This window comes from Canis lupus, chromosome 2, assembly GCF_048164855.1.
Source record: "Canis lupus baileyi chromosome 2, mCanLup2.hap1, whole genome shotgun sequence".
Taxonomy (NCBI): domain Eukaryota; kingdom Metazoa; phylum Chordata; class Mammalia; order Carnivora; family Canidae; genus Canis; species Canis lupus.
Window position 1 is genome coordinate 21,278,909 of NC_132839.1, and position 23,146 is coordinate 21,302,054.

At 37.5% G+C, this 23,146-nt stretch overlaps 1 long non-coding RNA gene across 1 annotated transcript; it reads left to right on the plus strand.

Moving 5' to 3' along the window:
- The first annotated feature begins 4,838 nt into the window (after positions 1-4,838).
- On the plus strand, positions 4,839-20,364 carry LOC140609884 (uncharacterized). The gene is made up of 3 exons (XR_012011600.1): positions 4,839-4,906; positions 9,900-10,004; positions 20,133-20,364. It is a non-coding gene; the product is annotated as an uncharacterized lncRNA (long non-coding RNA).
- Positions 20,365-23,146: the final 2,782 nt, after the last annotated feature.

Genomic DNA, 23,146 nt, shown 5'->3' on the forward strand with positions numbered 1-23,146 from the left:
CACACACAGCTGGTGTGCGCTGGTGTTTTGCCAAGGCCGTAATGAATCTTGTGCACTCCAGGGCATTTTCCTGGAGAGACAGAGGTGGCCAGGCAATATCCACTTGGGTCCATTCGATGGTCTTCTCAGAGCAGTGGTGTTGAGTGTTAAAACTGGCACTTAGACGTTTATTACCAAAGAGAGAACATGGAGAGGAAGTTAAGGATGTCTCTACCTATCCCCACCAAAGAGCCTCAATGAGAATGCTTCAAGAATATCATATCCTTCCTGCAGCCCATTCGTGAGAATATGTTTCTCTAATATTTTTGATAGTTAAAATATTAATCATGGATAATGTACTGTCTAGGTGCAGTTGTCACTTTCATTTTTATATCATTAACTCAACTCACTTTCAACTGTGCTAACTATGAAGGTACTAATATATATTCTTTTGAAAACTAGTTTGTGGGTGAACAAGTGAGCAGTTGGGCCCTCCTAGTATGCCATTTAAAAATATGTAGGCAAAAATCAAATTTCTTCATTTATTTTTTCAGTAACAATAGCAAAGATTTATTTTGTGTTTGTGTTCATAAGTCACACGAAACTTTTGGATGATGCAGGCATCTGAAATTATAAATTAGAAATGCTCTCTGACATTAGAGAAATAAGATCGTATGTTTGTTAACACTTTGCAAATTCAATTTGTTCATTCCTTCATTCATTTATATATTCACTCAAACTTTTTTTGAGAATCTACTGTGTATTAAGCACTGATTCTGAGAGATGTTAAAAGGGGTATCTCAATAGATGGGTTCTGTTATTAAATAGGTGTAGGAAACACTGCCTACTATATTTTCCTTCTTTGAGCTGAAATAGGCATCTTCATGTATCAGGAAGGCCTATTCCATTCTATTGGATCGGAGAAATCCAGTATTTTATTCATATTTTCTTATAATGGTTGTTTGTTCCATACGAGTCATCTTTCCAAAACAAAACAAAATGAAACAAAGTAGAAACACCTGAGTCCTAGAGTACGAAGTTTGGCAATCATCAGTATTGTATAGTCAAAAGAGGGTCAGTTAAGACTATTCTTGTTGCATTCATTTCTACTGGTAATTCTAGCAGACGTGTTAACTAGACTGATGTTAAAGGGAAACCAAGAACATTATGCTCTGGAACACGGATTCCTTAAGGAATCAAAGTTCTGGCTTGCCGATTTAGAACCCTAGAATCCTAGAACTACTGGGCACATTGTGGGAAAGAACAGTGTAAATGACTAAACTGATTTTCACATATAAGTAATTTTATCAGCTGATTCAACCAGGTAGATGAAGGTGGAATCATCTCCTGAAAAAAATTGTTATGTTTTCTGCTAAGGTGTATTCTTTCAACAACACAGTAAATCCCTCTTAAAAGTGAAGGGATGTGTTAAATTTTTAGAATGTGAAATATAGGCAATGAATAAAACGAATCCTAAATAGGTCTAGTCAATATGTCTAGATACAGGCTAAGATAATAGTATACTTCCAGGATTTTATTTTTAAATTTGAAAGTTTTGTTTTTACTCTATAATAGCTAATATTATAATGCAATATATCTTCTTCGTGGATAGCTACTTTTTCTGGACCCCACAAATGAGTGCTCAGGATAAGTGACAGTTCGGGCTGTCAATTCAATTTATGATGCTATGCTGAAAGGAAATTAAAATATGTATTTAATAGAACATGACAGTAACAATGATATTCTACAGATCTATGCCATTTATGAAGAAAGAGGGATCCAACTAGAGAAGTTTATGAATCTCCAAAAAAATAAAAAAAAGGATCTCATCAGAGAAGTACTACTATTGTCTTTCTGATATTCTCCTGAAAGTGAGACACATTCACCAATTTTCCAAAGGCAATTTCTTTTCACTTCAAATAAATCTTCCTTATAGGCAATATAAATAGAATTAAACTAGTTTATAATGTTTCCATTTGTTTTCCTGCAGAATAAACTCATTACAGTTAGTCTATTAGAAAATGATATTAAAGGATTTAATTGCCTGTGCATATTAAATATGCTTAAAATTTGTGAAAATAAACATTTTGAAACTGAATAAATATTCTGCAATAATATAAATGTGAATGTGGATTTAATATAAATCCATAAGTTGGTGTGGATACACAGCACTATAATATACAGTCTGTAACTCTATGAAGCATATGGAAATTCTAGAGTATAGAATCTAGACCAAACAAGGGCAAAAATCCATTCTGGGTAAGGCATATGGGATTGCTAATAGATTATAAATGGCAAGTTAGTTTATTTAGACAATATCTTTGTATAAAATATCACATTTATGATAATGAGAGGAAATTTACAACGGGCATGGTATTCTGTTGGCCTGTACACTCATCCCCAAGAGAGAATGTGTATTTGAACATATGTCCTCATACTTTTAGCATAACGTGTATCAAACTTGCCTGGCTGAAGGGTGCCAATTATTAGAAGTTTATGTGAAATGAAGAACTGACTTGACAATGTAGCACTAATTAGGAATATCAACAAAACTAACAATTAACTAAACTTAAGCCCCACAGTCCTGGAGTTGCTGAGAAACCTACCTTTGCTTTAGTTCTGGTTTCTCAAAAGCTTCTGGGAGGATCCATTCAGGTTTTAGATTTAATGGCCAGGCAAACAGTAGGAAGGAAGACCTGAAACCATTTCCAAAGTCAGGTAAGGACTTTTATACAAACCTTGTGTTTATTCTCACACAACATCCACACAGGACTGTTTAATACATCTCTTAGAATGGAACAAATTGCCAGAATGAAATGAGTCCAATTCAGAAAAATAAATCCGGGCTTAACTTTACAAGGTAATTTTTTTCAAAACAGGTTTCTTCAGTTCGAGTGGAAAAATGAGTTATTAGTTGAATTAGACTTTTCTATGTGTTGTGTACTAGAGGACAAAAGTTGAAGGAAGAAACCTTGAAAAATATATACTTGGGAAAATTTTGGACTACAAATACAAATAGGTAATCTTTTTTTCTAGTAAAACATTAAACCACAGAGACATAAAACTTTGAAAATGTGTTTTTTAAAAAGCCATTATTTTTTTCTCTCTTCAGTTATTCTTTTTTTTTTTAAAGGTTTATTTATTTGCAGTGAGGGCAGCAGAAAAGGGAGAGAGAGTCTTAAGCAGACTCAACGCTGTGTTCAGGAGCCTGCGGGGGAGGGGGACACTCCATACCATGACCCTGAGATGGGGACCTGAGCTGAAACCAAACCTAATCTGCTTTTTTTTTTAACCTCTAGTCTAATTTAAAAGACAGAAATTTCTGTTACATAAGAGGTGCTGGATCTTGTGTTTCTTCGATTATATATTACTGGATACATTTTGTGCATATTATCCCATTTTTCCTATATGTCATTTCTCTGCATAGAACACCTGGATTCTACTTGAGGCTACTTTAGTAGAACTGCAAAGATGCTGCAAAGCATTCTGTGGGGGGCTTTTTACTTCATGTTGATAGTGGTTTAGCCATAGCCCTTCTCAAGATGGCATGGTCTTTGAAAACAGAAATTGTGCTTTGTTCATTTCTGATTTTCTAATAATTCATATGGCACATGGAACATAACAGATGCTCAGTAAATATTATCTCAATAAATCAAAGCGATTTAACAAAGCTTATGGAGTACTTCATTTAAACCTGGATGAGAGGCTCTAATGGCCTGTGCTTTAATGCTGTGCTGTCCATTTGAAATTTCTGCGATGATGAAAAAACTCTATATCTGCTTACTGTGGGTTATGGTAACCACATGTGGCTATTAAACATTTGAAATGTAACTAGTGCAACTGAGGAATTAATTAATTTCATTAAATTTTTATTAATTCAAGTTTTAATTTAAACAGCCACAAGTGACTAGTAGCTAGATAACTTTAAAAGGTCCTCATTTTATAGTCCTTCAGCCACACCCTTCCCTGTGCCAGAGGACATCTCCACTTATATAGCTCATGTTCTTGGCTAGAGACCATACTTCAGATCCTCAGAACTCCAGAATTCCCCACTCAGACAGTTTATGCTCACTTCCAGGGCTGTACAGCCTTCTCCCGTGGTCTTCTTTGCCCAGGGAACCCTTGCTGCTGGTGTACACACCCAATGCTAAAGGAGTTCCTGGAGGGTGGCAGTTTGCTGCGAGGGACTGGGAGAGGGACAGCTGGGCGGAAGCAGCGTGACTAGGGCTTAGGCATGCATGCATGAGGCCCCTGTGCTGGAGGACAGGACAGGAAGCTGGGGATAGCGTGGAAGGGTACAGCTATCCCGAAGCATGCCATGCATGCATATTTAGCAATTTAATAATTTTATTTTAAAACATAAACAATAAATAAATTCTTAGTTCATCATAGGCAGCATGATCCAATGACCATTCCTTCATTCAGACACCAAATATTTAGGGAGCACCTTCTGTGTCTCGGGGACTCTTCCGAGCACCAGAGATACAACAATGAAAAAAAAAAGTTTTCGGCTTTGTGAAAATTAATAAAAGGAAACTTCATTTAGAGTAGAGTTGGGAGGCAGGCAGGGGGCACTCTTACCACCTACCCCTCTTCCACAATTGCAGACCCCACAGGAAGAGAGGGTACCTTGCCTGTGGATACTACTTCACTATCCCAGCAGGAGGAAGGAAGATTTTTGCCTACCCTGGTAACCGCCCAGCCAATGGGAGACAGTGACACTTACAGCTCAGCCAATGATAAGCCGCTATACTTAGACCCCCCCAGTCTACGCCCATAGACTTTTTGCTTGTAACAGACAGCCCTGCGCAGCTCCCTAACTCTATAAAAGGAGTTCTGTTGCCCCTCCTTTGTTTGCTGGCCTGGCGTTTGGTCTTGCTGTGGTTTGCAGTCCTTGGGTCGTCTGGCATAAACCCATCTTTTGCTGGTAAAGTAACTGGCAGTTTTATTTTTAAGGCTGACAGTAGTTGGGGATCAGTGGTGGGATGCAGAGAAGACACCCAAGAGATTCAGGGCTAGTGTCTAAGCAGGTGCTGGTACCCACATGCTGATTGGGCGGGCTGCTTCTTTGCAGGCCCGGGGAGTTGAGGGTAAATTTTCCCCCTGATTTTGAGCTCCACATTTTATGTCTAAACTCTCCAGGCTTAATTCTGTACCTGCTTTAATTTTTTTTTTTTTTTTTTTTTATCTCTGAGAGTACTCATTTGGCCTTTAGTCTGACTCCTTCTCAGAGCTGGTCTGCTCCTACCAGCACTCTGCTGGCCGTTAGTCTGATCCCTTCTGGAACCAGGCTGTTCCTGTACAAACTGTGCTGTTTTGGACGTTTTCTCTTTGTTCTAGAGAAAAACCTAAGTCAAAATGATTTGAGGGTGCCTCTTCCTACTGGAACTCCAGCCTATTTTAGTTTTAAAAAGTATGGCCCCTCCACATGCACACCGATAAAACTAAGTCGACTGATTTAACCAAAAGTAATTGAGAACTTCAGAGGCCATGATGGGGGAATTTTCAATCCCTCCAAACTTGTTTAACTCAAAATTAAATTAGCGGCAGCTTCAAAAAACCTGAATGGGATGCCTATTTTAAATGGTACTTTGAAGCTTCCAGATGTTTTTAGGATTTTACGTTTGCCTTTTTGCAAAAGACTGTTTCTAAATTAACTGAGGCAAACAATTGAAAGACGTCATCATGGCTTCTGAGGCCTCCTATTCCCCTTCGCCCATCTTATTTGCCTGCAGACACATGGCAGCCACCTTGTGCTCAGGTCTCACCTTTGGTGCCATTTTTTCTATTCCTAATGTATTTTCCCATTTCCTCTGTACTCCCTCCCCACCCCCCACTCATTTCAGTCCTTTTGTCAACTTTCCCTTTTCCTCTGAAACTCCCTCTGCTCCCTCCTCTCTTGAACCTACTAAAACCTACACCCTTAAAGTTAAGTGTCCTGAAGATCTTGATAAAACCCAAGTTTCTTGTGTTCCCTGGACTAAGGCCAAATTGCAAGTCATCATTAAAGAGTCCCCAAAGGGGCTGAGGACCCCCATTAATTTTCTGAAGAATTTAATATAGTTTTTTCAAACTTATCAACTTGGTTTCTCAAATTTATGTCAATTAGTCCACATGCTTATTGGTGAGAACCAGGCCAAACATTGGATGAAATTAGCCCAATAGGAAGATCCTGAAAAGGATTTAGAGAAACAGATGCTTAACTTTTTAAAAACAAAACAAGAAAGATTTATTTATTTGAGAGAGTGGGTGAGTATGGGTGCATTAGTGGATGGAGAGGCAGAGGGAGAAAATCTTTAAGCAGACTCCCTGCTGGATGCAGAGCCTAGGGCAGGGCTCCATCTCATGGCCCATGAGACCAGAGCCAAAACCAAGGATCAGTTGCTTTACCAACTGAGCCACCCAGGTGCCCCTGACCCCTAAATTTTGGTAAGAGGCTAGAAACCTCATTGGAAATCTCCATCAAGCATCACAGTAGCTTTTCTTAAGTCCGTTGATTGGAACAAAATTCAGGCTTGCGCACAAAAACCTGAGAATCTGCTCATGATTATTACATTGAGCTCCAAATGGTCTTTCAAAAAATTCTGGCCTTTCTTTAATATTGAATCCACCTGAGTAGCTTTTAATTCTGTGCTTATTAGTGGACTGAATGAGGAGTTTTCTCTTAATTAAAACGACCAAGATGGAAATAAAATAAAAAGACTAGGATGGAATGAGAAACAGCCCATTGCAGACTTAGTTAATATGGAAAACCCGCTTGCTAACGTCCTAGATGAGTCACATCATCTAGAAAGAAGGCTAAAGTTCTCAGTTTTCAACTCCAGCAAGTGAAGGCCCCTGAACAAAACCAAAAACCTGGTTTGGGGCATCAGAACAAAACAAAGAATGCATTAAAAAAAGAAAAAGAAAATTCTCACAAATTTAAGCACCTCAGGCATCATCAACCCTCTAGCCAATTTTTCCAGTGTCCTAATTCCCAATGGCGGGGCTCTGAGGAACTACAGGGGTGGTCCTCCCTCTTAATCAGCTTGGAGAAACCACTCTCCAGATTGGGAATCAATCTCTGTCTGTCTGTATTGACACTGGAGCTATACTCGGGTGCTTAGCCCCACTGCTGTAAAGCAGCCCCTGCCTCAGAGTATGAAAACACTTCAGATAGTAGGGGTCTCTAATAAACCTCAACAGGGTCCTGTCTCTGAACCTATCTCCTTTTGTCTACATCCTCTGAGAGCTAACTCACCGCTTTTCTCCTTAATTACTCCATCACTACTTATTGGGCCAAGATTTTTAAGAAATGTATCATGCCAGAATTTCTTCTGAAAGGGGGAAATAATTCTAGAATTTGACAAGAGAAATCAAAATAGCCATCCAGGAAATTAAATGACTATTTGACATCTTTTATTCGTTCTGTCTCTGATGGCACTGTAGTGCAGTCTGGGGACACTGATCATTTGTTCCTATGGGATCAACTACCATCACACAGGCAAAATCCTCAAGTGGCAAATCACAGGCAAAATCCTCAAGTGATAATGGCACCTCCTCTGTGCACCTCCCATCAAGATTCAAATAGATTTCTCAACACTCTTTCCATAATTAATCAATGCCCTATAAGCACAGAAGCCCCTCAGTTCATAATAGAAGATTACAAGGCTCAGGGTCTCATTATCCCCTGCACTAGTCCCTGTAGCAACCCTCTTTGACCTGTGATGAAACCCATTGGCTGAGGATGAAGGTTCGTCCAGGACCTCTGACAATGAATAGCACTGTTATCCTTTGGCACCCTGTTGTTCCTAACCCCCATGTGCTGCTAACATCCATTCCCACTGAAAGCAAATTTTTGACCAAAATTGATCTACGTAGTGCTATTTTAGTGTTCCAGATGGAAAGGCTAGTCAATATCTCTTTGCTTTCACTTGGGAAGAACAGAAATACACCTGGACAGTAAGTCATGCCCAAAGGTTTTACAGAGTGTCTTCTTTTCACAGACTTTAAAACTGGACTTGGGTGATAGAAAGTTTTCTGTAGGTTCTACCTTGTTATAATACATAGATGATTGGCTTCTCTGCTCTTCCCAAACCTCTTCACAAGAAGACATCATCCACCTGTTAAAACTTCTGGCTTTGAAGGAACTTAAAGTCTCCAAAGAAAATTTGCAGTTTGCTCAAGCTCAGGTTAGATATTTAGGTCTTCTGATCTTGAAATAAGGGCTATATTTGGACCCACATGAAATCCCTCATGACTCTTTAAAGCTGACGGATTGCTTTTTGAGTACCCATGACAATTTATAGGAAGCTCTTCTCACCAATGCCCAATTTTCATGGTTTGCTGATGGTTCTTACTTAAAATAGCAAATGTGGTGCTGGGTATGCTATTGCAATTCCCTTTAAAGTCATTGAGGCAGCACCAGGTACTTCAGCCCAACAGACTAAGTTATATGTTCTTACCCAGGCTTATACTTTAGCCAGGGAAAAAGCACAAACACATAGACTGATCATTGGTATTCCTTTTGGATAGCTCATGACTTTGGAATATTATAGAAACAACAAGTTATGAGAATAACTTAAAAAATGGCTCCTACATTCAAAATTTATGATGCTATACTTTTGCCAGCTGCTCTGGTTATTATTAAGCTTTCCGGACCTGACTCCCTGGGGGCCAAAGTAAGCCACCTTGCTGATATTTCCACCAAAAATGTTTCTCACAAGAAGGCCCATAGCCAAACCTCTGTCATGATCCAAGGGATATTCTCCCAAGTTATAAATTTTGGAAAAATTGACAAGAGATAACCAATAATTGGCCCCAGAGAGAGAAACAACATGGAAACCTAATAATTGTTGGCTTGATAAAAACAGAACACTGGTTTGGACCAAATAACAATCTGACTCTACCAGAAATCCTTAAATTTGCACTTCTCATAATTGTACATGCATTAAACTATTGGTCTACTGACAAAATTATAGCATTCATGAACCCATATTGGTGGGAAAAAGTTAATTAGGCCTCAAAAATGCTAATATCACTTGTCCCACCTCTCCAAAGTATAATCCAGGGAAACCTGTTAGTACAAATGGATTTCATACAGCGTCCCCATCTCATGGATATAAATATGTTTTAGTCACGGTTTGTATGTTTTCTCACTGCATCCACACTTCAGTTAGAAAAGATTACCCCTACCGAGGGAACCCTCTTGAACTTCATAGTGATCAGGGAACCCAATATACTGGCCGGATGCTGCAACAAGTATGTGCTGTTTGCTCAGTTTTTGCTACACTTGCACTGTGCATACCATCCTTAATCATCAGGGTTTGTTGCACTCATTAACAGCACTATTAAGATTCAACGGGCAAAATTTGTAGAGAACTTCCAAAAAGTTTGGCTGAAAGCATAGCCTTTGATCCTTCTAAATCTCAGATCTACCCCCTTGAGAACTGAGACTTGTCACTCTTTGAGGTAGTCTCAGGATGTCTAATGTACTTGGATCCTGTCTCTTCTGATCCACAATTAATAAAAGGAGATATACTTCAATATTGTAAAAGCCTAATTGCTACTATTAAAAATAACTGTGATTAGGTAAAGCAGTCTTTTCCCAGTGCCCTCTGAGGAGATGATGACCTAAAGCATATGGAGATTTCGTCTATTGGAAAAAACATCTCCAGAAAGACTCTCCAGCCTCTCTGGGAAGGCCTCATCAGGAACTGCTAAACAATCTTTGTGCCACCAAACTCCAGGGAATGGACTCTTGGATTCGCATGAAGCATCTAAAGAAAGCACCAAACCCTGACTAGACCTGCACACCATCTGGTGACCTGAAAATAAGATCTGGAATTGAAGCAAATGACATCTGATGAGACAGCTTTTCCAAGATGTTCAGACTGGGTATGTATCTCTTTTTCTCACTGATGTTTCTTCTCTCTTTTCAGTGGAAAAACCATGTCTTTGTACTTCCCAAGCCCTTGTGAAAAGGGGAAACCTCTTCTTTTGATTATGGCCTTTCAGAAACAGCCTCATTGTGATCCTGGGACAAGGTAATTTTCTCTTGTTTTTCTGAAGGTTTAGATGGTTCAGAATTCACGAAAGTCTTCTTTCATCTGAACTATTAACTGACTTTGGATTCTTCTCCACATTCATGGTCTCTGAATTTGTAATACAAGCTGTATTATCAATAACACATTTGGTTTCAAAGAGTTCTTTGAGATAATACTGTATTAAAACATCTTTGAGATTTTGCTGTTTTGCAAAAAGTTCATCAACTATTGCTTCTTTATACCTAAACTGTGTCTTCCCAAAAGAACTTGGTTAATTCTTTCAGTGAGCACCTGCCTGCTTTTATGGTTGCTTTAAGTGGAGACTTCAGGAAACATACATGACTCTGGGTTTGACTTTATAAGAAGAACCTTTCTTCCCTAAGTTGAAATAAGTGCCAATAAATATTTCAGTTGGCTACTTTCAGCCCTAGAGCCCTGATTTAGAACCATCATACACACCTTGGAATTGTAACATTCCTTGTTTTGTATAATTATTTTAAGTTTTGTATTTTGTTAACTATTGAACTTTAAAAAAAAAAAAGTGATGTACCCAGTAAAGTAATGCTGGCTCAGTGCTTTGAGATGATCTCCAACACTTATGATCTTGGGAAAGTATGAGTTTTAGATTAGAGTCCTTGAAAGATTCTCCCTCCTAACCTTCCTTGTTACTCAAATGTGGCCTTCACTGGTTTCCAACCACTATGTCCTCTCCCTCTGATGTAGGACATGATAACTACAAAAGGTCCCTCTTGTTACTGAGGGACAAGCCACTAAATATATATATATATATAGTTTATATATATATATATAAACCTGGCTATTGATTAGTGATGCTTTCAAAGAAAGATCTTAGTCAAAAGGGGGATATGTGAAAATTAATAAAAGGGAGCCTCATTTAGAGTGGAGTTGAGAGGTAGGCAGAGGGGGTTTTCATGGGCTCAATAAGAAGAGAGGAACCTTTCCTGTGACTACTACTTTACTATCCTGGCAGAAGGAAGGAAGATCTCTCCTATTCTGGCAACAACCCAGCCAGTGAGAGACACTTACAGCTCAGCTAATGAGAAGCCATATACTTAGACCCCCCCCCCCAGTTTATTCCAATAGACTTTTTGCTTTTAACAGCCCTGCCCAACTTCCCCTTTCCTCTATAAGAGTGCTCTTCTCCTTTGTTCTCTGGACTTTCCTATGGCTTTGCTGTAGTTTGCTTGTCCTGGACTGTAGTTCTCTGCTATTCTCAACTAAACGCATCTTTTCCTGGCAAAACAGCTGGCAGTTTTGTTTTCAATGTTAACGACCTTCATGGGGCTTATAGTCTTTGAAGAAGACAAAAAAGCAAATAAACAAAATAAATGTGTGTGTATTTGTGTGTGTAAGAAAATTAAGGCATCCTGAAAAGAGAGTGGCAGAGGTTGTCCAAAGAACATCTTCCTGAAGAAATTACTTTTGAAGAAAGATATAAATGAAAAGAAGCAATAAAATATCTGGTGAAAGACTTTTCCAAACAAGGGATCAGCAAGTGCAGAGGCCCTCAGGACATCCTGTCATGTGCCACGAAGAGCAAGGAGTTCATTCTGCTTAGAGTGCAATAGAGTCTATTAAAATGAAGTAGGGGAGGCAGCTAAAGTTCACATCACGTAAGGTTGTACAGGCTGTACTAAGGACTTGGGATTTATTCTAGGTTTGATTGGAAGGCATTGAAGATTGCAATCAGGGTTATTATGATATTTGCATTTAAAAAAATCGCTCTGAAAAAAATCACTCTGGTTGCTTTTTTGGAAAATTAGCGGTAGGGGTGCAAGAATGGAAGTAGGAAGACTGTTTCAGTGGCTCCCACAGTAATTCAGGTGGAAAATGTAGGGACTTTGATTTGGGCTGTCAACAGTGATGTCTCAGTGGCAATGCATAAGTTTAAAAGGACACAATGAACCTCTTTCAATCCTGTCAGTATGGCTTTGCAGCTGCATGTGTGACCTCATTTGGAAATAATGTCAAAAGTCTAAATTGGACATCTTTGTGACTGTGAGTCCAGAGTCGAACGACCTTCTACTTACCCCCTTGATGACCCTGGAACTGCCAATATTAGCCTTGTGAAAGTGGTCTTACCTCTGTCTGCATACCAGGACGGTTTTGTGGATGTCAGTGGAGCCTGGACTCACTGCATTACAACACTCAGTGAGTCTACTCGCAGCACTTCTGTTTCCAGTGCAAAGGCCCTGCCAATCTCTCTTGGTGATGACATGAATCTCTTTTCACAGACATGGCTACAAATTGCCCTCAGGAACTTTTCATGCCTTCCTGAGCCATTGCTTTTTCCTCTGCCCATGCTTTCAGATCAAGTAGGAAGCTGTGGTCATGCTTTGTGGAGGAAGGGCAGAATTAAACTACCCCAGACCCATATTTTCCCACTGCATAGTCTGTCTTCTCCAAACAGCGAATTTGAAGTAGCTTAGAGAGAAGCTAAAAGATTTTTCCCTCAGTCTTTTCAAGATCTCCCATAAAAGACAAGTAAACCTTAAAAGAAAGGAAAAGAGCAGTTTTCTATATACATTTCTATGCCTTCTCTAAAGGTTTTGTTATATTAATTTTTTGTATTTTTTGAGTCACTTGCTGTGATGTGGAATTTTTTTCCCTTCTCTTTCCTCCAAGGACATAATATTATTGCAGGCTTTCTACTAAAAGATAAAATTACTGCCACAAGTAGTGCGAAGTCACAGAGAGATCATATTCCAGATGGAATAGTTTCTGAACAAAGAGGATGCTTTTTAAAGATTCTACTAAATGTGACTTTTCAAGGGCCAGTGTAGGCAGTCTAGACGCTAAAATTACCCAGCCCATCTATGGATGGGAGGGGCTGTGGCTCTCTGGGAAGACCTCCAGCTACACACGGGGCAGTCTACTGACAGCTGGAAAGAGCTTACTCTGAGGAACATTAGTTTCCTCTCCTGTCCTATCACCTTGATTCTCAGTGACTTTCATATATGAAATATTATATGGAAAATAAAAAGTGTTCTATTTATCTTGCAGCTTCAGTGTTTCAAAGTATTCTCACATTTATTGCAACAAAACGTCTATGAAAGCATCTTGTAAATTGTAAAGCACTATGCAAATGGGAGTTTTTAGAATTGTTACTCCCTCATTTTTTCATAAAATGCTGGGAAGGGCAGGTGTTAATACAACTCCTATCCTATGAGGAGGGAATTGGGATGAGATCAGAAGATGTTAGCTCTATGTCCTATGAGTAAATGATTTGGGGATTACAGAGAGCCAGTTAAACTTTCTTTGTATCAACTCTCCTCTAACCATAAACCAGGTTTGATGATAGGTCTAATTAGGAATAGAAGGATGAGGAAAATTACATGATCCAATTGCATGGATACAGAAAATACATTGTAGGGGGAAAAAAAGGTGGTAGGAGCACCAGTTTGTAGGTGGTTGCAGCAGATTAGGAGAGAGAAAATAGTGGGCCAACAGAGGTTGGTCTACGTTGGGTTGTAGAGAAATGGCGATGTTGCAGAGACATTTTGAAGCTGGAATTCATAGTTCTTGTGATGGATGCCAAGAGGGACGGGAGAAGACTAAAAGAAGTTGCTGGTTGTGATCATGATATCATGTCCTAAGATGCAAAACAGAGGAAGGACGGGTTTAGGGAAAGAAGATAGTAAATTGCATTTTGAACATGTTGGGTTTTGGGTGTCAGAGGGACATATAAGAGGAGTCAAGTGAATAGTGGACATGGATATATGAGTCTGACATACAGGTCAAACAGATCTTGGAGAAATAGGAGTTTGGGAATTAGCATATTAATGTTAGGTGGAGATTATGTTACTAAATTGTGTGAAGCAGGGGGGTATGTCTATTAATCCATGTTAATAATGCATAAAATGTTTTTGTATGTTTCTGTATTCATCCTGAAGAGTGAGTGCATAGCTTATTTTCACATTCTTAAATGCATGAGGGACAAACAATCAAAAACAATTGTGAAGAGGACCTGGGAACAAAAACACTGAAACAGACACATTTTGAAGAAATAGTCTTCAAAGGATATTTTGAAGGAGTGGCCAAACAGGGGAAAGAAAAACTAGAATCCTGTTAAGTCAAGAGGTGGCAGGGTTTCAAAGAATATGGGTGCTGCCAGTGATGTCAAATAGTGCCAAAAGCTCAAATAAAAGGAGGATGGAAAGGGTCCCCTGGGCTTATCTTCAAGGTACGTTGTCAAGAGAAATTTGTAATGAACTGGTCGGAGCAGAAACCTTTGTGTTGAAAGATGAATAAGAAGTGAGAAAGGGGAGGATCCCTGGGTGGCGCAGCGGTTTGGCACCTGCCTTTGGCCCAGGGCGGATCCTAGACTCCTGGGATCGAGTCCTGAGTTGGGCTCCCGGCATGGAGCCTGCTTCTCCCTCTGCCTGTGTCTCTGCTTCTCTCTCTCTCTGTGTGTCTATCATGAATAAATAAAATAAATAAATCTTTAAAAAAAAAAAAGTAAGAAAGGGGACCCTCACATTCTTTTTTTTTCTTTTTTAATTTTTATTTATTTATGATAGTCACAGAGAGAGAGAGAGAGGCGCAGAGACACAGGCAGAGGGAGAAGCAGGCTCCATGCACCGGGAGCCCGATGTGGGATTCGATCCCGGGTCTCCAGGATCGCGCCCTGGGCCAAGGGCAGGCGCCAAACCGCTACGCCACCCAGGGATCCCGGACCCTCACATTCTAACAGAAGCCTATAGCTTAGCTAATTCCAAAATTAATAACCAGGATTCATTTGGTATTTTTTAAAATGAGTGAATCAAGTTTCAGCCTTTCTTGTATTCATTCTCCTTTCATTTTTCTTAGAAATCCTGCTTATTTCCCCCTTATTTTTTAGTGACATTGTTTCTTCTGTAAAAGAAAAATCAGAGGTAAAAAATCTGCAAGTAAAACCTTGTCCTTAAGCCTACATAGAAACCCAAAGCAGCAGAATTTACATTAGACCCTAAAACATAAACTTTACAGATATGTGTTTTCATAGCTACCAGCTAGCACTCAAGTGACAGTTGAACTGAATTCAGTTCTATTGAAGGAATCAACTGGCTGGACAATGGCAAGAAACCTTGTAACTTCAGAGACTTTCCAGTTTCCTGGCCAGAGTCCAGACTATCTAAATCATTCTAAAACCAGCCATTATAATTACTGACTAGATGGTTTGAGGAGATCATCCTGGTAAACTAAAGAATCCGTTGTTTAAAGTTTTATTTTTCAGAGGATTGCTTTGGCATCATAAAGGCAAAACATTGTTAAAGATGGCTTCTTAAAAAATAAAACTATTCAATAAAAGGATGAGGACTATGCTGAAAATGTGATTGTTTTCCTTGATAACACACAGCTTTAAGACACTTTTCCCATGAATGCTATTATGGCAGAATTGAAAAGTCTTTCCTCTCTCCCTACACATATTACATTATAGTTCATGAAATACTTTGGTGTTCTTACTCTTTTATGTGTCTGTGTCCCTCCACTCTGTCGTTAGCCTCTTGGGATCAGGGGCTGTATCCTATTCCTCTTTATATCCCCAATCACTAGCAAATAATTGGGATTTAATAAATGCATTGACTGAATGAATGATTTTTTATTATCTACCCAAATATATCTATTAGTCTCATTTTGAATTTCCATTTATACAATAAGGATTGGAATTTTTCTGTTGTCTTATAGAGATGACTATTTTCCCCACAATGCATTTGGAATATTATTAATAAGACAATGGAAAAGAAAATGTCACAATTCATTTGAAATGCAAAGAGCAAATAAACAGCAGTTAAATAACAGACATTAAATGTTGCACATATGTCAAGTAATAACAAGAATGCTTTTCCCGGAATTTGAAACATTGATGAGTGAGATTGTTGTGGCATTAGAGATTTTTTTAGGCTAAAAAGGAGCCTGATGCAAATTAATATTCTATGCATTAGAAGAAGAAAGAGAGCAATGAATTGGTCGAATCAGTTCTACTGACAGAAGACTCCACAACTTCAAAGCTTGCTATTTGACACTTATGAGAGCTTGGAAAGCCTTTGGCTGGGAGAGGGAACAGGACAGTTTTCTTTGGTTGCAATGGTTATACTTTTTCATTGCTTCCCACCTCCTTAGGGATCACAGTGGACCCTCTCCGGAAGGACTTACTATATGCCAAAACAACACATAATTCAACAAAGAACAGCACACATATACACCATTGGGTAAATTCATTGAATTGGACATTTATTTGTCCAAGTCAGTCTTCAGTCATAGTGAAAGGGGTGATGAGAATTTTCAGAGTGATTCCAATATAATTAACAATGATGTGTGGAAGAATGAAACCTCATTTATCCTTTCTAAAAATTTTTAATATGGCAAGATGTATTTCATTTAACGTATAGCATTAAAACATGAAATTTGATAATATACATCCCAATATTCTTGTGTCATTAAAAAAATAAAAATATGGGAGGATAGTCTTTAGCATGATTTTGTAGTTATATACAAAAGTTACATAAGTTATATATATCTCTCCAATACTTAAGAGACTCTACTAAAGTGTCACTAAAAGTGGTTATTCCGTTATGTCATCATACATCTATTGGGTGCCATGCCCTAATATCACTCCTCCAGTGATAATAAGCCAAGTGGAAATTTTAAAGATATAAAGTGCAGGACACCTGGGTGGCTCAGCGATTGAGCGTCTGCCTTTGGCTCAGGTCATGATCCCGGGGTCCTGGGATCGAGTCCCTGCAGGGAGCCTGCTTCTCCTTCTGCCTATGCCTCTGCCTCTCTCTGTGTGTCTCTCATGAATAAATAAATAAAATCTTTTAAAAAAAGATATAAAGTGCATTTTTTAAAAAATAGAAAACCGTGCAAATATTTATCTGCTTACTGGAATTCTGGGTGAACTTTTCTATCTATAACATCTGCCAAGAAATCTTACAAGAAGTTTGCTTATGGAATTTCTAACCCTTGTTCTTAGATGATGTACTGTGATGTCAGTAATATTTGTAGCTACCATGTGAACAGCTTTTCCCTCAGAGATTCTTAAGTCAGAATCTGAGACTGAGGAGGTTTTTTCTCCTGATCATCTAAGCACATCAGAATAAAGTTGCTGTGATGAATTTTCCATCCTTAAAATAAATGTGCTTGGAAAAGAGCTACCTCAAGGAAATGGCTTTCTGCATCTACTTCTACTTTCAGAACAAAATGATTAGACTCCCTCTTGATCCTCCCCACCCCAAAAAAAGAGAAAATGAGATCAGATTGAGTGCAATTTAAAAATTGAAGATTTAACTGCAAGGTTTTATTTGATCTCATTTATCTTTCCATATTTATATACCTAGCTCTGACCTCACCTAACCTCTAGACTCAAAGGCCAACTGCCTGCTTGCTGTCTCCACTAGAAGTCGATAGGCATCTCACACTTAGCATGTCCAAAGCTAGTGCTTGGTTCCTGCCCCTTCCAGCAATTTCCTTTCCCATGGCCATCTTTCTTATAGCAAAATGTACCACTATCCACCCACCCAGCAACCCAGGCAAAAAAAACTAGGAATCATCCCTCACATGATCCCTTTACATGCAATCAGTTCTTCAGAAGTCTTATTAGTGTTGCCTTCAAAACATATTCTGAATAGGTCCGCTCATCAGCACCTCCACAGCTACCACTTCAGTCCAAACTATCATCATCTCTGTAGGAGGCAAAGACCTCCTATAACTGATCTCCTTCCTTCCATATTCACTGCTTTATAGTCTATTTTCTACTCAGTAAATAATCTTTGAAAATCTAAATTGGAGTCTACATTCACTAATTTAAACCTTCTCATGGCTTCCCACTGCCACCTCCTTCCATAGTCTGCAATGCTCTTATGTGATGTAGATATTGCTGGCCTCCCCAACCTCAGTTCATTCCACGTTTCTCTTTCGTGATGTTTGCACAAGAGGACCCACTGTGAACACACTAAGCTCACACCTTCTTACGGCAGTTGCATCCCCTCTAGTGTTCCAGATCTTCACATTTGGCTGTTATTTTTTGAGGGGGTGCTGGTTTGGGGGGGGGGGTCAACTCAAATGTGCCCTCCTCAGATGTCTTCTGTGACCATTACCCTATTAGGTTTTTTTCATAGCTTGTCACAATCTGATATTTTCTTTTTTAGTTTATTGTCCAACTCTCCCAAGTAAACAAATATCCTCCCTCAGAAACAGGCATTTGATCTGCTATGTCAACCACAGTATCCGTAGCAGCTGCAACAGTGTTGGTCCATATGTAACACTTGTTCATATTTGCTGAATGTAAAAATACATGAATGAAGCCCCAGAAGTTTTAGTAAGTATATTTAGAAATTTAGCAATCAATAAAACTACTAAAAGTAACAGCAGGCTGAGCTTTTTTTTTTTTTTTTTGCAATAATTAATTATTAATGTGTCAACTGCAAAGGGCCTAATAAATTCAGGTGATCGTATTTCCGTGGTCAAAATATATTGTACTAGCTCTGGGAACTAGATCCCTGAAGAATCATAATGCACAAAATCAAGTTTTTTGAGGTTGTAGGTTGACATAAACTCTTAAGAAAAACAAACAAACCTGGAGATGGGTTAAGAGAGGCTGACGAGGGAGCAAATATATACAGTGAATGGAATGAGCCCTGTTCAAAGATCTGATGGTGAAGGATAACTGGAAGTGGAAATTTAGCAAGTGAGAAGAGCAGTGCTTAAGAAACTCTCTACCTTGATTCACCTGAAGTGAGTTAAGATCACAGTAAAGGTTTATGGGTGAGGTTAAGAATTAACTTGTATAGTAATGTTTTGTAAATACAGTAAACATTAGGAAGAGTTTCCTTTTTAAAGGGATCTCTTACCTTTTATCATAAGAGGTAACTCATAGAAGCAAGAAGGGGGGCGAGGTATGGAAAATAGAGTCTCCAAAAGCAAAGTGTATAAATTTACAAAAGGAAAGGCGAGATCCTGACAAGGTCCAAAAAATATAAAACAGTGGATGATGACCTGTACTCATAAGAGTTGATACCAAATTTAGAGTTAAAGACACACTCAAGCAATCCTAATTATCCGTGGCAACATGACAAGTGTTAACCCTGGGATGCTTCTCCTCATCACCCAGCAGTCAGAATTCAATGTGTGAATTTGGAATAGAAACTCATTTCGCTCTCACACAACATAATTATGAGGTAAATTTTCTGGAAAAACAATGCATGTAATAGATTCCAAAGTCAAGTGGAAGTGATTTTTAAATTATTTGCTATTTTGGGTTATTCAAAATAACCAAACATTGATTTTATAGCTATATCATCACATTTGAAATGAATGAAAGAATAAATGAATTTATATACAGTGAAACATTAGATTGGGGTGGTAATTGGCTGCAAATAGAAAAGTAGGGCAGTTCGATATGTAAGCTCTCAGTTCTAACACATCTTTATGTTTTAAAATTTATAAATGTTATCTATATAACATAATACACACATATATAAAATCAAATGGATTTCAAGCTAGAATGCACCTGACAAATTATCTAGTCAAATTATCATTATAGGCAGAAATACTCAGTTTTACCATTAAACATGTACTCAAACATGTGATCAAAATTTTTGTGTAAAGTGTGACTAAGGAACTTTAACCGAGAAAGACTGTTGGTTTCGCTCAAGGTCGCACTATTGGTTTGGGTGGAACAGGCGTGGCTCTTGACTCCTAGGGTATTAGTCTCCTAGGAAGAGTACATAGCCATGTCCATTAGTGGATAACTCAAAGCAGCTTAGTTAGAACTATTTAAATAGATGATTTCTCTATCCAGTGATTATCTTTACTATTTTAATTACTTTTTCATGGTCTCCTAAAAGCAACTGTTAGGAAAGAAAGCAAGAAGTTTGGGTTATTTTTCTCAATGCTTTACTTACAATGATTTAATAAAAATCCTAGGATTTGGAGGGAGTAGGCTTCAATTCCAAACCTATCTTTATTCTTTGGCCCACATATCTACAGAGAACTTGTATACTTAACAAAATTATACTATAAGTTCAGCATCCTTAAATTAAATTTCTGTGTTTAAAATATGCTGTAAGAATTTGTCAATTTTTCATTTTTTTTTTTTACCAAAGTGTGTGTCTTTATTTCTTTTAGGAACTCTGGAACACAGAATCGACTGTTGACACCTGATTTCTATTTGGCAGATGACCAGATAGAATCAGCATTAACAACGTGCAGAAAATGCCAAACGCGGAGGAAATGACAAATGTGCCAGATGATTTAATATCGAGCTAAGATAAAGGTTAACAGAAACTCTCTTTTCCTCTTAGTTTGCTAAATAAGTCAAAAATGCTTTTGCCTTTGCAAAATACTTTAAAAAGCATAGCTTTAAAATGAAGATAGTGCTTTTTTATATATATGATATAAAAGCACTATTATACACCTAATAGTCATAAAGCAGTTATGCTCAGTATAAGTTTAATGGTAAAAGGAGATATTTAAGCCCAACATTTGGGGGGAAAAGTAAATAATGAGAGTCAGATAATGAACTTCTTCCCCTAGCTTGAGCAATCAAAATCAAACCTGAGAATGTTTTAGATATGGGCCCCTAACCAGTCTTCCTTGCTCTTACTTGTCATCAAAGGGGCCTGGTGGCAGAAGACAGATGGGTTTAACTACAACATCATGCTCGCTGGCAAAGCATACTGCTATGGCCTCTACAGTCATGTTATCTTTTGCTCTTTAATGAGAATATTTTAATAATTTTCTTTTAATTTCAAAAATAAGAAAGAGCCAATGCAGGTAACTTAAAAAATGCAGAAAGGTACAAAGGAAGAATGAAAATTTTAAAAACAAAAATCATCACCAATATGACCACTCAAATATAATCTCTGTTAAGATCTTGGTATATCTTGACCACATATTCTGTTTTTAGTTTTTTTATCATATATATATGTATATGTGTGTTTGTGTGTATATATATATACACACATATATTATATATGCTGGTTTTACTTTTCTTATCAGTGATAGCCAAGTTCTCACTTCAATAAATATCCTTTGACAACATCCTTTAAGTGCCTGCATGCTATTCCATTATATGAATCTATTATAACTTAACCAGTCTCCAATAATTAGAGATCTAGACTTTTATTTTTTGATCTTATTGATAATATTAGCACATTAATTTTTATTCTTTGGTATTCTAACTTTTTTTTCAAATAGGTATGCCATGTAAAGGAAGGATAAGGAAATATCTATCCTATTTTTATGAATAAAAACAATCATTAGAATAAGGGTTATAGAAATTACAAAAAATGTCTTTTGACAGTTCAGCATAGCTTGATATAATATTGAATTTATCATTAAATTAGGTCTGGTTTGCTAAAGGAAACTGATACATATTTTTTTTAGGCTCTGAGTTATGGTTATACCATATAATCATTATATTAGAAGAAGCAGTACATTTTTGCAAAGGTTTTTATTATCAGGGATCACTGTAAAGTTTGTACAGAATCTTCATTAGTAATTTATTAAATACAGAAACACTGTGGTTCGGCTTTGAATTAAAGTTAAATTTGTAAAAATGATAAATCCATATATCTCTTAGAAGGAACCAATGGGTACTATATCTTGAAGCAATTCTTGTCTTAAACTGTATATTTTTACATATGCTACTGCAGTGTTTACTAAAAATGAAGCCTTTGGGAAACTTTGTCCAGGAAAAGGAATAGAGACTGGTCACTTACAACACCTGTAAACGATAACTTAACATAATGATGTGGGAGAGCTATATTTCAAATGTGAATTTAAGGAATAAGGATCAAACCCAAGTAAATACATTTTCTGAGATAGAGTGACATGGTGAACTGATTTTAACCATGGAACAACTGAATTTGTTAACAAACAAGATCTTTTCTAATGAGTTTATTTTATGTAAAACTATGTCCTGAGCTTTTCTTATCCCCCCAAAAACAAAGCTTCTCACTTTACTATCCAGTTTTCATGGACATTAAACTATATGAACTAAACACATGCACACAGGCAAAGAATTTCTGCAAATCCTGTAAAACCTTTTTTTACTACCTTGATGACTTCCACTGAGGTCAGTTTATAAACTAAACATTATGAGTGGGGTTGTTCCCATATTAGAGTTATGAAATAGGCTAATAATTTCATATTAGATGCTATTGCTCTTCCAGGCAGGTATATTTCATAGCCAATAACACAAAATCAAGAAACGCATCCTTACCAAGAACACATTTTGTTGCTATCTTTAAAGAAAAGAAATATTATTTCTTTTCCCTGGAATTAATTTCTTGACTCACAGCTGTAGTAACTTCCATTTTTCCTTCCCCAAACCTAATACAAATTCCACACATATTATGAATCAAAGCATAAGCCTTTTGAAAAATCTATATAAACCAGCTGTTTACAAATTTTCTTTTTTTGTTGCAGCTATTGGTTAGCTGCAAGTGGGTTTTTGCATAGATCCAGAAATGCAAAGAAGATTCTCTATAGCCACTTCCAGCACACTGTGTGATACAGTATTTTAAAAAGGTGCTTGTTTTCAGATCAGATTCCTTAAAGTAGACGCACATTACAATAATCTGATAATAAATGCCCAAATAAAGCTGTATATTGTCACATCTTTGAACACTTTGTATACATTATACAAATCATACAAATACTTTGTGCATTTTGAGATTAACATGACCAATGGATAATGATGTCAGCAGCACTGCAATATTAAAAATATGAAAAAAGACTCCTGTTGCATTTGTTTACTCTCCATATGGAGATACAGTGCTAGCATCAATTTAAAAATTCTATATTCTTTGCTATCAGAATACATCTCCATAAACAACCACTGTTTAAGACACTAAAACATCAGATCAGCATATATATGCATATATAAACTTATATATACATCATGATAAAGTTATTAAACTCATTGATTTTACAAAAAATTTTAAATTACAGTAATTTCTTAGATCATATGCATGGTAAATTTTTCCCCAGCCTCTTCTCAATCTTTATGCTCTAATCTAAGTAGACTTGCATGTGATGCACAGTAAAATATTAGCTATAAAATCTAAAACAATTCTTATACCTTGATAGTACTGTCGTTTAACACAAAAGTAATGCATTCTTTCTTCTCTGTTCCC